Source organism: Colobus angolensis, unplaced genomic scaffold (genome assembly GCF_000951035.1).
Source record: "Colobus angolensis palliatus isolate OR3802 unplaced genomic scaffold, Cang.pa_1.0 Scaffold95, whole genome shotgun sequence".
Lineage (NCBI taxonomy): Eukaryota > Metazoa > Chordata > Mammalia > Primates > Cercopithecidae > Colobus > Colobus angolensis.
Genome location: NW_012123487.1, coordinates 2,738,197 through 2,753,186, shown reverse-complemented (window position 1 = coordinate 2,753,186; position 14,990 = coordinate 2,738,197). Strand labels below are relative to the sequence as shown.

Sequence of the window (14,990 nt, the reverse complement as noted above, 5' to 3'; positions counted from 1 at the left end):
TCCAGCTCTCCTGCCCACAGAAGACCTAACATCTGCCAACCTTGGTGGCCAACCCATTTGGCGATCACCCTTGAAAAATTCCTTTGACTCTTATTTTTCAGAAGTTGAGAAAAGCTGCTTCAGCTCTTTCCAAGGATCAGGAGTGTCTGTGGCAAACAAGCCACCTCGCCTCTCCATCCTGCCCCACCAGTGCCCCACAGGAAGGTGGTGACCCCAGGTCCCTTCTACCCAAGGCCTTGGGCAACATCTGTTGAGTAAGTTGAAAACATGGTTGAAGATTAAGCCACTTTGCCCTGGCTGGCCCGGGCACAGGCTGGGAAATGTGTTTGGCTGGCAGGGCCTGAAGCTGGGCAGAAATTCTATGTCTGGAAGGAGGGGTCCTAATCCCAGGGGTTGGAATTTAAGCAAGATCAGTGAGAAGGCCAGACGGAGAGCTGGAGCTGAACTGAGACATGAAGAAAACACAGCACACAGAAGGACAGACACACCATGAGGGACAGGGAATGGGCAGGGAGGCTGGAGAGCAGCCTACTGAGGCTGAAGGGCAGGCAACAAATGGAAAAGGAAGGAAAAATACAAACCCGCCCTTTCCTCCCTCTTGTGAACCTGTTCAAAGCACTTGCCTCGCCCGCCCGTGAGGAAACAGGTGCTGAGTGCTCTTGGGGAAGCCAAACTTTCTCCCTGTTTCCCCTGGGCCACTTTCCCACTCCCCAGGGACAGTAGCAGAGCTTCCAGTTGAAGGCAGCTGCCACCCTCCCCCATGGCCCCCCACCTTTAGGACTCAAGAGCCCCACCCATTCGCCAGCTAGGGAACAGGAGCCATAGCAGTCCTGTTTATTGAGTACCCAATCTGCCAGACATCGGGCTGAATGCCTTGCTTCCAACCATTCAAGAAACATATATGGAGCACCTACCGTGTGCAAGGCAGTGGGGACACAACACTGAACAGAACAGATAAAACTCCCTTGTCGTAATGGAGATTACATGCTGGCGTGGGCAAAGCCCCTTAAACAAGACAAATTAGTAAAATGCATTGTGTATCGGGGGCGATGCATGCTGAGGGGCAGTGGAAGCATGGAAGGGAGACTAGGTGCTGGGGAAAGGGAAATGCTGACCCTTGAATAAAGATTTGAGGTTCGGCCATGCACAGTAGCTCACGCCTGTAATCCCAACACTTTGAGAGGCCGAGGCAGGAGGATCATATGAGGTCAGGAGTTTGAGAACAGCCTGGCCAACCTAATGAAACCCCATCTCTACTAAAAATGCAAAAATTAGCAGAGCATGGTGCTGTGCGCCTGTAGTCCCAGCTACTCAGGAGGCTGAGGCAGGAGAAATTGCTTGAATTCGGGAAGTGGAGGTTGTAATGAGCCAAGATCGCACCACTGCACTCCAGCCTGGGCGACAGAGTGAGACTGTGTCTCAAAAAAAAAAAAACTTGAGGCTAGGGGAAAAGCCTTATGGGTATCTGCAGGAAGAGCATTCCAGGCAGGGGGAAATAGCAAGTGCAAAGGCCTGGAGGCATCATGTATGTTCAAGGACCAGCAGGAAGGCCAGACGGCTGAAACAGAGTGAGTGAGGTGCTGAGAAGGAGGCAAGGTGAGAAAGGAAAATGACAAGACACAGGTGAATGAGAAGGAGCTGAGGCAAGAGGAAACCTGTCATGTAGGGCTGCTTGGGCCAATGGAAGTACCTGAGCTTTTGCTCCAGTGAGGTGAGCCAGCACTGAAGGGCTTTGAAAACAGGTGAATTAAATGGATTAATGTGCTTACTTTGGTCTTTTGGCAACCTTACAGCATAGGTACCGTCACTAACTCCCATTATGAAGAGAAACAGAGGTCCAGGGAGGTTAGCAATGTCAGGGTCATACACCAAGGAGCAGGGGAGCTGGGATGCAGAAGGAGGTGGTCTAACTCCCTCGCTCTTTACCGCTGGGGAGGCGGGTTGTGACTCAGGCAGAGGAACCTCTGGGAGCACAGTCTGGTGTCACAGCCATTTCACCACCAGGCGGCTGATCCAGCCTCCTCGAAGGGCAGAGCCCCTGCACAGGTGGTGCACATCACAGAGACACGCAGCCTTGCTCAGGCAGGAGTCTCTTCTGGATTCTAACTGCAGTCCCTCCAGCTGGAATGCCAACCTCTGACCGCTCTTCATGTAAACAAAGCTCATGAGACTCCCAGCAACCAAACATCTAGCTTCTGCCTGGTGGTCCCTAAACCCTGGACCCCCAGCCTCATAAAGCAGCCAAGGACATTCTGTTCTTAGCCACAAGGTGGGAGTTCAGCTGGAATAAGGAGAAATGTACACTCACCCCTCCCCGCCCGCCCTCCTCGGACTCCCATGGTGTCCCTCTGCAATCCAAGCGCGATTTCTTGCTGGCAGTTCCAAGCCCGACTGCAGTCCACCCCCAGCCCCCGCTGTTGCCAGATGACCCTCCACTGGGCTCCGTGTGAATAACACTCCACATCTGCAGCAGCAGGGCTGGGCAGCACTGAGGCCCAGGAGAGCCTGGCCCTAGTGAGACTAGGGAAGGAGGGACCACTGCAAAGAAGGTAAACAGCCCCAGCAGGGCCTGAGCCGGAACGTACAGAGCAGTGACACTCAGAGTCCCAAGCACTTCTGTGCACTTCATTTCACTCCATCACCACCCTGAATAGGGAGAGACAGAGGGAAAGGGTACACTCATCAACATGGAAGGGGCCTTTGGAGCATCTTGACAGAAAGGAAAATTGAGGTCCAGAAAGAAACAGGATGGGACCAGCCCCTTGTCTAACAGCAAGTGGATATTAATGAAAGGAAGGAGACTCTGCGGCCTGACTGAGCGCCCAGTGTCTGGGCTGAACAAGTCATCACAGAGGTGTGTGAGGTACCTACAACTGCCTGAGCCCCAGGACAGCCTCGCCCCGCCCCAGGCTCCTGCCAACATCAGTACCGCCACAGGCACCTCCACAGCCTGATCCAATTGTGCCTGCAAGGTGCCCTTCCGGGACACACCCACACACCTGCACACAGGCACACACGTGCATGCGGGCAGCCCCCTTCCTTCCCCAGCAGCCCCCAGAGCCTTGTCTGCCTCCAGGGCCACGGTGGGGAGGAAGAAGACCTCTGAAGGGTGAGAAGGTGGTGAGAGGCAGGACGGAAGACTGCCCAGTGTGCCAAATCAGCCCAGCTGGCATCAGGGTGGAGCAGGACCCTCTCTACAGCTCACAACTCACAGGGATCCCGCCCCAGTCCACGCTATGGTGCAAGCCTGATTTAGGGGTGAGGGGAAGAGAAGTGGGGTAAATGGAAAGGGAGCAGAAAAGCAAAGTCAAGCCAAGGGGCTTAGAGGCAGAACAGAGGTCGCCTGTGGGGTGAAACTGCCCAGGTGAATGGACTCTGAGGGTCATCCCCCACCTCCAGCCCCAGGGTGCCTGACCTGGCACCAGGCAGGCAGAAGGAGATGCCGTGGCAGCCCCTGGTCCTCTGAGCCCTGGGACAACAGGCACCTGGCCAGGACTGGAGACACACAAGATGCCCTTTTATGGGTTTTTCTAAGGACGCAAGTCTCAAGGTTGGAAATAGCAGGCACTGCATCTCATCAGAAGGGACCTCATGACTCATTTCCTCCCAGGCCTGCTTCGGCCCAGGGAGGTCGACCCTCCTCCTCCACCTAATTGCCCGACACCCCAGTTACCAACATATTTGGGTCTAAAGAAAGCTGCAGCTGGGAGCTGCGGAGGGAGGGGAGGCGGGGCTTGCAGGGCAAGGAAGGGCCATCACTCACCACCAGCTCATGGTTGGATGGAGGAACACAGGGGGCAGCCACCTGTGGAAGGAACAGAGAAAGGGCAAGTGAGCATCTCTTGTCTCTAGAGACAGCCAGCACCTCCTGAGGTCACTACATGCCTCCCCCCGCCCCATTCCCTCACACAGGGTGACACCTTCCGGGTTAAGAGTTCTTCAGCAGACTATGGAGCAACACAGAAAAAATACTCCAGCAATAACACCTGGGAAAGGGAGCGGGGGCCACAGAAGGCAAAAATTAAATGAGCATAACAATTAAAATTCTGTGACAAATATGCAGAAGCTGGGAGACTGGAGGTCACTGCACCAGCATTTCAATAACAGAGGCTTCAGGTAATAAGAAGAAGGATTTTTTTTTTTCTCTATGTCTTGAAATTTCTACAATGTGGTAAAATTCATTTTGCATTTTTAAAAACTGTGATGAGGACCATCATCAGAAAAGGGAGAGTCACCTCCTTGGTTCTCCCCATTGCTAAGGGATCTCACCCAAAGTTCAGAGCTGCAGAAGCCTCCTACCAGCTCTGGCAGTTTCCCAGAGCATGCAGGGAGTGGGTTGGTAAAGCGACCCACCAGCCTTTCCGAAGAAAGCCATCAGTGCGGCTAATACATGTGGAAGGCTTGGAGAGGCAGAAACACCCTCTGTGAGTGAGCTATGATCTTCACGAGTCTCATGATCCTCATCTTCCTGTCTGATCTAGAGAAGGAGATGGCAACTTGAACCTCCAGACAGAGGGAAGAAGGGAGAGGGGGAGAGTAGACGGGAGGAAGGCAGCCAGGAAGAGGAGAGTAGAGGGGAGGGACGGGGAGGGAGGAGGAGAGTAGAGGGGAGGGAGGGAAGGCTCCATTGCTCCCTTCCCTGAGATAACATTTTCCTGGCCAGGCCTGGCAGCCGAGCCATTACCCTGACAATTAGCAGGGGCATTATCAGAGACTGAATGTGCTCCTTTTTTCTAGCCAGGACACGTTTTTCTTGGAGCTCAGTCCTCAACCTTGGCTCCAATTCCTGACCTGAACACCAGGCAAGGGGCCCACAGTGGGCACAAAGTGGGAGACTCTGCCTCGGGCATGAGGCTATCTGGGAACAAGCCATGGATGTCCAAAGAGGGGGTAGCCGCCTCCCCCAGACAGGGGGCAACCCCTCCCCACCCACCAGCCCGGTGGAGTGGTAGCAGCAAGAGCCCTCAGTCCAGCCCCAGCTGGTGCTGACTGGGCATTGGGCACCCTAGCTGAGCCCTCCCTCCAGCTGACCGCATGCTGTCATCCCACTAGCCCAGGGATTCCCCAGGCTTGACACACCAGCCCAGACAAGGACAGCACCTGTGGGGCAGTGTGCTCCAAGCTCTGGAAGGGGCAAAGGTGGCTGGGAGTTGGCATTCCTGGGTTCTTGACACAGTCAGGCTACAGACTCCCTGCCCAACTCATTCTCTAGCAAAGAGGCCCAAAAGGAGTCCTAGCATTTACTCCCCTTTGCTCCACAGAATTCTAGAACTGGTGGGAGAATCACAGGGGGCCAAACAGAACCAACAAAAATAATACCCAATACTATTGAGTGTGTACTAGATGACAGGCATGATTATAAATGCTTTACCTCTGTTAACACCTTTAATCCTTTCAACCACCCAGTAAGATGGGTTACTATTGTTATTCCCCCAGTTGCGGCGCATGGAGAGGTTAAATTGCCCAAGGTCACACAGCTGATAAGTGGCCGAGATTTGAACCCAGGCAGTCTAAGTCCCAAGATGAGATGTGAAGGGAAGCTTATCACTCGTGGCCCCGAATTTCGGGAGAATGAGGAGACACAGGGGGAACAGAACTGCCCCCAGAAGCCCAGCATCCTTAATCTACACCAGCACGGGGCTATGAGTGATTGTTTTAGAAGAGCCCTCTGAGGGACAGAACCCAGGGCTGGGGGAGAGGGTGCCAGGGTAACAGACTGGGAGGGAAGGGGAGTTCCCCAGAGCTGGCTGTGGCCTGCAGGGCTCTCTACTTGCTCTGCCTACGAGACCAGGTCTCAGCTACAGGGGACACTGCTGTCCCTGCCAAGCACAGCACCAAACCCTGCTCTGGGGACTGGGAGGTTTCAAGGTCATGGGCGAGGGCCCCAGGGTGCCTTCCCCCAACCCACTCTGTCACCATGGGTCCCTCATTCCTGGGGGAGAGAGTACAGTTCCCAGGACAGCACTCTTGCTGTGTTCTTTCTTCTGAGCTTGGGTTGGGCAGGGACCACGAGCCAGGCCAAGCTGCCAAAGGACGGGCTGATGCCTGCCACTGCCAGGGCCCCAGCCTCCACCAGTCCCTTCCCTCCCAGGAGGTGTGTTTCTGCTCTCCATTTAGAAGCTAGGGATTGGAAAAGGGAGGGAGGGGGTTATGGCTACATTTTAAACTAGGAGCAGAAGACACAGGTGTTCTCTGAGACGAACAGGAAGGTCTCCCTCCCAGACCTACTCTCAGGCAGTGGACAGAAGGGGGCCCAGGTATCCTGACCGCAGGTCCTTTCCCTGGCCTCCAGAGGCAGAGGCACCCCCTACGAACCTGGCCCTGCGGGGCAGCTGTCAAGCCCCAGCCCGAGGGCCTGATGCCTGGGTGCCCCCTCGTGGCCTGCCACCCCCCACGGCGTCTTCCATCCTCCACCCACAGTCATGCATTCCAGGCCCGCTGGCCGGCCAGCCCACTGACTTTGTTGTGTGTTTCAATGTTTCTTGTCTCTCTCTTTTTTTTTAAGCAGAGAAATGTTTCCTTAAAAGGCTCTCGCCTTCCCTCCGGCACCCTGGCCCCTGGCCACCCTCTCAGGAGTCCAGAATGTGCCAGGGAGAGCCAGGGCCCCCTGCCACTCTGTGGCCCACGCCCTGTGGCCCCACAGTCCTGGAGTCCCCAGGGGGCCCAGGTAAGGAAGCCTCCCTCTGCAGAGCGGCAGACTCTGGGGGTGGCTATAGGGGGTCTTGGTGCCAGCCCTGCCATAGGCTCACCTCCCAGAGCTGTCAGTGCAGGATTCCAGGGCTCAGACCCAGAAAGTCAGCCTCAGGTAAGCCCCCTTCCCCCAGTGGACCTCAAGCAAACCATTTAGACATTTGGAACTGACAGGGTGTCCTGCTCAATCTTTTCACTCTGAATAACATAGCAATAAAAATCACAGCAGCAAATAAACTCCCATCACCCTTGCTCTGTGCCAGGCACTGTTCTCAGCAGTTTGCATTAATTAACTCATTTAATTCTCGTAACAATGCTGAGCGTAATCATTATTATCCCCATTTTGTGGATGAGAAGACTGAGGCACATAGAGGCTAATGAGTTGGCCAACAGGAGGCACAACGCAAAGTCGGGGTCCGGGTCTGGAGACATGCTCTTGTCCTCTGTGCTAGAAACACACATGTCCACAGAGCCATCCACAGTCACAGGAACAATGCTCATGGAGTGAGTGCGCTATGTCTACACTCAGCCCTTTGCTCACACTAACCAAAGCTTAATTACCGTACCAAGCCCTTTGCTCTCATTGGATGCTATTACCCCCACTTCACAGATGAAGAAACTAAGGCACAGAAAGGTTAACAATTTGCCCAGCACTGCAGCAAAGCAGTCTGGCTCTGGAGGCTGTGAGGTGGAGCCGTGGGAGTGCAGCTGGAAGGTGAGCATGGTAGCCTCCCAGACCAGGGCTGATGCCTGGCACTCATCAGCCCCCACACCCACCAGTATTTTCTCAACTTCAGAGGTCCCTGAGCACAATGGCAACAACAGGGCACACCCGCGGAGACACCTCCAGGACACGAGGGCCTAAAAGCGCTAGAGAGCATCCAGCCCAGGCAGGGAGCTCCCTGCATGACCCAGGCTCTGCTGTCCCCTCCCTCTTCATTCTATGCTCGGCCCCCTTATCCGGCACCCGAAGCCACACACAGGGATGGGTTCCTCTCAATCCCTCCAACACCTAGTTCTGTTCTTCCTCGGAGCCTGTGTGTACACAGTTCCCTCTGCCTGGAACGCTCTTCCTCCAGCTGTCTGCATAGCTGTGTCCTTCCTGTCCTTCTAGCTTTGGCTTAAATGTCACCACCCCAGAGACCCTCCCTAATTCCCTTATGTTTCTCTCTCTCTCTCTCACACACACACACACCCACACAATATTCTCTCTCCCACATTCATATCTCTTCCTTCACAGACCTTATTACAATTTGTAATTATAGTGTGTGTGCTTCCTTGTCTATAATCTATTTCCCCCTCTAGAAAACAAGTGTCATGAGGGCAGGAAGCACATCTTATCCACCAAACTAGTCCAGCACAGAGCCAGCACACAGTAGGTACACACTAAATGTCTGTTGAAGGAATGAAAGTGATTCAAGGCCTGAAGAAGGGAGGTACCTGGGGTCACTTGTGGTAACAATCGCTGCTATTTGTTAAGTACCTATATGCGCCAGGCACTGGGGCTAATTTTGTCATACACCTGATCTCTCTGAGACCCTCCAAGCCCACAGAGTCAGCAATATTGCTCCCATTTCAAGTGTGGAGAAACAGAAGCTCCACAAGGTCACGATGTTTGCTCAGGTTAATCAGCTGGGAAGGAGTTTAGATCATAATCCCACTACATCTGCATTTGTGAAAGGTAAAATTTCTTGAGGTCTTGGCCCTTTGGGTGTCTGGTGCAGTGGTTATGCAGTGGTAACCCACTGAGGTTTTTGATCAGTCTCATCACAAGACTTAGGTTGTCCATCATGGTATTTCAGGTGACGGCAGTTATACAGCAGGGGGTACACAATTACCAACCACAGCAATATGTGCTTATACATTTCCCTTTCGCTTATTTCTTTATGAATACAGTTCATCTGCTCATAACTGTTATACCAATGTGACTACCATTAAACACCTGCATGTTTATGCTTGCAAAAATGTAAGTGTTATTATTGCCTATTTTATTGTGTAAAATGGCCTATGAAATGTTCTGTCGTGTTTTTACATGTTTCTCAAACAAACCCCCTTTTAAAAATGTAAATAAACATCGTTTAAAGACTTTTTGTTATTTTTTCCAAAATTATATTTTTGGGATTTTAACATTCGGGATTATGACATTCAGGATTGTGTCTTTTGGAACTGTGCTCGGCTCCCACTGGGAGGGGGTCATCTGCAGGTGGAATCTTGGTCTGTGGACTCCAGGCACTGCACTTTGCAGATCAAGAGAAAACCCAGGCATCTGCCTAGCACTGCCCCTCTCACCTCTCAACCCTGCAAGTGGCAGGACCAGGGCCCCAACTGGGTGACACTCCTGTCCCCAGGCCCTCAAGAAAAAGCCAACATCTCAGCCTTAGTTATGTAAAATCCCAAACTCCTAAGCTTGCCCAGCCCTCCAAAGGGGCCCCCCACACACACTCACACTCACCTGGCCCCTGGGACTGAAGAGGACAGCCTTGCCCCCGGCTTCAACAAGACTCACGTGCATCTGGGAATTCAGCATTTCATATAAGACTGAGTGGAAAAGGGGTCTCCCCCACCATCTCCTGCTAGTCCCTTTTTCTTTACTGTGGTGAAATGCACATAACATAACCTTTACTATTTTAACTATTTCTAAATATATTCGGTGGCGTTAAGAACATTCACGGTAATGTACAACCATTACCATTATCCATTTCTAGAATCTTTTCATCATCCCAAACATCCTTACACTCATTAGCCCTCATTTCCCCTTCCCCAAACCCCTGGTAACCTCTAATCTACTCTCTTTCTTAATGAATTTGCCTGTTCTAGGTACTTCCTATAAGAGTAATCATACAATATTTGCCCTTTGATATCTGACTTATTTTACTTAGTGTTAGAAGCTGAATTCTATATCCTCCTTCATGTATCAAAGTCCTAACCCTCGGCAACCTCAGAATGTGGCTGTATTTGGAGACAGGGTCTTTAATGAGGTAACTAAGTTAAAATGAGACCCTAATCCAACCTGACTGGTGTCCTTATAAGTGGAGGAAGCGAGGGCACAGAAATATACCAGGGAAGACCGTGTGAAGGCACAAGGAGAAGGTGGCATCTCCAAGCCAAGAAGAGAGGTCTCAGGAGAAACCAACCCTGCTGATACCTTGATCTCAGCCTCTGGATTCCAGCCTCCAGAACCATAAGAAAATTCATTTCTATTGTTTAAGTCACCCAGTGTATGGTATTTTGTTATGGCAGCCCAAGCAGACTAATACCCTTAGCATCATATTTTCAAGGGTCATTCATGTTGTAGCATGTACGAGAACTTCCTTCTTTGTAAGGCTGAATACTGTTCCATTGTATAGATTACACCACCTCGTGTTTTCCCATTCATCCAACCCAGGTGACACCTGGGTTGCTGACACCTACCTCACATCCCTGCCCCAAAAGGCACATGGGAGGGAAGGAAACTGGGGTTTGTAGAGTACCCACTGTGTGTCTCTGAGCTGGGTGTTTTACATGTCTTATTTTTTGTGATTTTCTTGACAAGTTTTTCAGGTAAACGGGCTTGGAGAAGTTAAGCAATTTGCCCCAAGTGGAATAACTAGTGGTAGTCACTGTGGCGGAAACAGAAGTGCTCGTTGCTAAGATCTCTGCATGCCAGGCACTGTTCTGAGCTTTTGTGTATGCATCGCTTCACTCCTCACAACCACCCACGAGGCAGGCATTAGCATCCCCACTCTCCAGGGTCTCAGGCAGTCCTCTCAACCATTCTGCCAGACCCAAGAAGGCGCAGCTTCCAAAGGACGGTATCAGGGCTGTCACCTGGGTCTGCCAGACTCAAACACCTGCCTTGCCCCACCTGTCATGCTGCCTCTACAGTGGGACAGGGCCCATGCTGTGGCAGAGGTGCCAGGGCTGCGGGATCACAGAGAGAAGACGGGGATCCAGGCAGGCTCCATGGAGCAAGGGCAACTGAGCCTGGCAGGGAGGATGCATTGCTTCTGTTTGTCCACTGTGTGTCTCACCCACTACCCCTGAAAGCTCCGAGAGGAGGCAGCACATGGATCATTTCCATTGAGAAGTCTCCATGCCTGTCTCAGAGCCTGATGCTCACTTGGTGAGTGGATACAGTTTTGAAAGGTAGAGATGGGGAAAGGACATTTGGGGGCAGGAATAACACATAAAAAAGGCATGGAGGTGGGAATGCTTGGCGTGTTGAAGGAACCACTAGAAGCCCCCTTTGGCTGGGACACAGGATGGGTGAAGGAAAAGAAGAGGGGCATTGAAGCAGGCATTGGAAGGGATGAAGAGAAGAAGGATGACATAACTGTCTTTCTAGGCTTGACCATGGGCAACCTTGAATGCCCAGTGAAGGAGTTAAATTTTAGCCATTGGCACTGGGGAGCCACTGAAGGCACTTGAGTAGGAGAAGGACCAGGCTGAAATTATGCTCCAGATAAAGATGTCCAGGAATAGGGTCTGGGGGAGGTGATGGGTGGGAAGTTTAAGGCACGCAAGGATGTACAGTCACATCACTAATAACAACAAGGGGAAGGAGAAAGTGGGGGAGAAGAGGACCCTATAACCCAGAGACAAGAGGCCATCAGGCACCCTGAAACCCAGGGGCCCTCATCTCCACCCCAACAAAACACACATTTGCAGTGACCTCCATCCCCACCCTTGACTTCTCTTCCTCACCGAGAGCATGGGAGGGTGCCACTACCTGCTCCTAGAGCAGACCTGGCATGCCCACAGCTCTGCCTGCAGTTCACCCTCTGGGACCTGCCCCAGGAACCTGTGGCCAGGAGGCAGGCAGCTTCTGAGCCCTGGCCTCTGAGACGATACCAGAGGGGTCCAGAAAAATCCAGACAATGATCCCAGAAGGCCCCAGTCTCCATGCCTGTGATGAGGAAATCGGCAGGTGACCCCCCCAATCTGTGGACAGGGCTCACACACCATGAGTCCACTGGAACTCAGGAAGGCCCCAGACAGCCCCTCCAACCCGGTAAGGCAAGCTGGGAGGCCCAGGGGAGAAGGCCAGTTGTTGGCCTGGCAGCCAGGAGGGAGGCAGGCCTCCTTCAGGACTTGAGGATGCTCAACAGACAAGGAGCTACAAGAATGCCAGGGCCATGGAGGGAGGGCGTGGGGACAAGATTACCAGGCTTGCCTGGAAGGGCCAGAGGTCTCAAGGGTCCCAGCACAGCTCAAAGACACTGGCCTCCCAGGCTGAGCCTCTGGCCCTCAGAAGGAGGGATCCTGGAGAGAAGGTGGCCACTGCCCCGGCCCATTTCCTCCCCAGGCCTGTGCCCTCCCCACCGGGCCGCTGGCCTTCACCGGGGCTTGCTCCAGCCTCTTCAGGCTCCCCGGCCTGCAAGGCTGTTTCCTTCCCTTATATAGAGTTCTGTTTGGACCAGGAAACGAAGCGCATCAAGTTCCTGGAGGCAAGAAGGGGCCTGTTCCCAGCGACACCAAGCCAGGGCACACATGCCCAAGCCCTGAGTGTCCCTCCAAAGACAGTGGGGACAGGGAGCGGGCCTGGCCCTTTCCCCAAACCCAGAACAGGCTGGGACCCAGAACCTGCAGCAGAGAGGACACAGAAGAGTCCCAGAGGGCTGACTCAGCCCTGTCCCCAAGGCCCCAGGCCCCACCCCTCCCCAAATCCTCCTGAGCCGAACTCCTCTTAGATCACTGGCCCCATCAACCTGTCCCCAAAGCTGCAGCTGCCCACTGTTTCCTCCTCCATTTCCTCTTCTTGTCTCAGGATCCTATTTCCTGGCCCCACTCATTGACCCCCCAGCCCATCGCTAGGCTCTCTATCCTGCAAGTCACTCGAGGTGGGCTCTCCAGACAGAGAAGTTCCTCTTCAGACAAGAACCTCTCCACCTCTAACCACACCCACACACAGAGCAGCTGTCAGGCCCACATAAAGGCCACTCAACAACCATACCTGAACGAGGCAGGGAAGAGCAGGTGTGCCTGGCCCTTCAGGAGCCTGTGGAATGTGGAGCTCAGGGCAGCTTCAGTCAGAAACTGACAACAGCAAGGGGAACTCAGGGGGACCAGCAGGTCAAGCTGTGGGACCCATGGGCCTCCCACCCGCTGAAGCTAGCCCCTCCCAAGCCAGCCTGGACGAAGGCATGACACCATGGCATTCAGATGGACCCACGCCAGGTGAATGCAGGGAGCCTTCTCTGAAGATTTGCCTCCAGACAACCCAAGCAGGGATCTCAAGGGCCCCGGCTCAGGGGCCACACTCACCCACACCCCGAATCAGGGAAGCTGGGAGAGGTGAGGCTGCACGCTAGGCTGGACTTCTTAGGAGCATGTGCTGATGAGCACGGGGGTCAGAGACGTGGGGTTCAGCAAAGCTGCACTGAGTACCTACTGTGTGCCAGACCCAGGGAGCACAAGAGAGCACAAGCCTGCCAGGACTGGGTGAGAGGGTCCCCGCAATAGCCAGGACAAAAGGCCAGGCCAGGCAGGGCCACAGAAAAGCACCAGCAGGGGTCAGAGGGCATGGAGGGGCCCAGGGCATGACCTGTCAGCATCCTGGATTCACGATCCTGCCCACACTCGGCCACATCCTGGCCTTCCTGCATGGCACTGACAACCCCAGCCACCACCCCCAGCTCCACCCATCACCCCTCCCTCAGTCCTGCACCCCCCACCCACCCTGGCCACCCAAAGTTGTTCAAGCCAGAAGCCCGAGTATCCTCCTTCATTCTTTCCCCTCCCTTCCACCAAACCTAGGCAATTCCTCCTCCTAAATACCTCTCTGAGCCACATACACCCCTTCCCAGGTCCTATTAATCATAGAGATGATTGCAACAGCCTTCAACACTGGTTTTCCTGCCCTCAGCCTTGTCCCCTCCACCCCATTCTCCACTTGGCAGCCAGGGAGCTATTTCTAAAATGCACATCCAGCAGTGTCGCTTCTCTGCCTAAAGTCCTTGCATCGCTCTCAGCTCACGGGAGAAAGTCCAAATGTCCTAATATGGCCATCAGGCCCTTCGGGACCTGGCTGTACCTCCCTCTCCACGCCCATTTCTCACCTCTCCACCTCAAAGCCCTTGCTCTGGCCAGAGAAAACCACGTTAGGGTCCGCTTTCATTCAATATGGTGCACTCTGAGCTAGGGGCTATCAGCCCATTTTACAGATGAGGAAATGAGGCACTAAAAGGTTGCATTCTCAGCCTAAGGTTACACAACCAGTAAATAATGGATATTGAACCAAGTTCTGCAGTGGCTGTGTCCAAAGTCTCATATCTGCTCAGGACCACACCACCTTGCCCAGTTGGGAATCACAGAAAGTTTCATGGAGAACATGGCCTTTGAGGTGGGTAGGGAGAAGAGATGCCAGGGGTCAGAGAACACAAAGAGACCAGTTAGCTGTGCCCAGGGCACACTTGGCCAAATGGAGAAAGGAGGTCAGAGAGGCAGCTAATGCCACACTGCACATGACCTGGAGGGCCAGGCTGAGGCCAATGTCCAGGGCCCTGAAGTGGCTTCATGCCCCCAGAGCCAGTGAGAAGGCATGGGTGAGGGGTGGGGCTGGAGCCCGAGAGTCCAGCCTGGAAGAGGCTCTGAGCTGGGCAGGGAGCAGAGGAGAGAGGTTAAAGAGCGGCTCCCAGAAACATAAGAAGATGGAGGGGCAGGAAAGTGGGGCAGTCAGAGCTGCCGGAGGACTGGGGGTAAGCCAGCCGCCATGCTAGAAGAGGAGGTGTGAACAGGCAATATGGAATGCAGACTTCAGAGCTGCCTTCTCCAGCAACCGAAAGAGCAGGGAAACCCCATCCCTTCTCCCTGGCCTATTCTGAAGCAGGGAGGCTGGGGGACAGGGCCAGCAGCACAGAGAACAGAGCTTCTAGGAAGTTCCTAGAAGAGCTGCTCAAGGAAAGGGCTGTGGTCTGTGGTCTTGGTTCCAGTGGGACTCGTGTGAGAGGAGGTGACAGGCATGGGGAGTGAGACCACGTGTTCACTCAACAATGCCCACTGAGTGCCCCTCCATGCCAGGCTCCCAGCTCTGGAGACAGATGAATGAGGATGGCCCTGCCCGGAAAGGAAACTTGTGGCCCGGCGGGGGAGACAGGCATGTAAACAGAGAATTATAAAACAGCCCCAGTAATGCTATAATGGAGGTATGAAGAGGGCTAGGATTTCGCTGGGATTCAAGTCCATCTGGTTTTCCACCCAGAGGGAGGCTGCCCACCCCACCCCCTCACTTTCCACCAAGGGTTTCTGTTTCTAGATGGGAACTTGAAGGGACAAAAGTCTTTGACCTTAGCTGTGCTAGAACAGTAAGGCAGGAAGGGTGC

The 14,990-nt window shown here is 53.6% G+C and overlaps 1 protein-coding gene across 1 annotated transcript in view; it reads right to left on the bottom strand.

Moving 5' to 3' along the window:
* The window catches only part of TNS1 (tensin 1), a 145,229-nt gene that overhangs the window by 117,427 nt on the left and 12,812 nt on the right, over nucleotides 1-14,990 (bottom strand). Inside the window, exon 2 of the mRNA XM_011932292.1 lies at nucleotides 3,764-3,805. The gene's annotated coding sequence lies outside the window, so the exon portion shown is untranslated. The remainder of the gene's footprint in view (nucleotides 1-3,763; nucleotides 3,806-14,990) is intronic.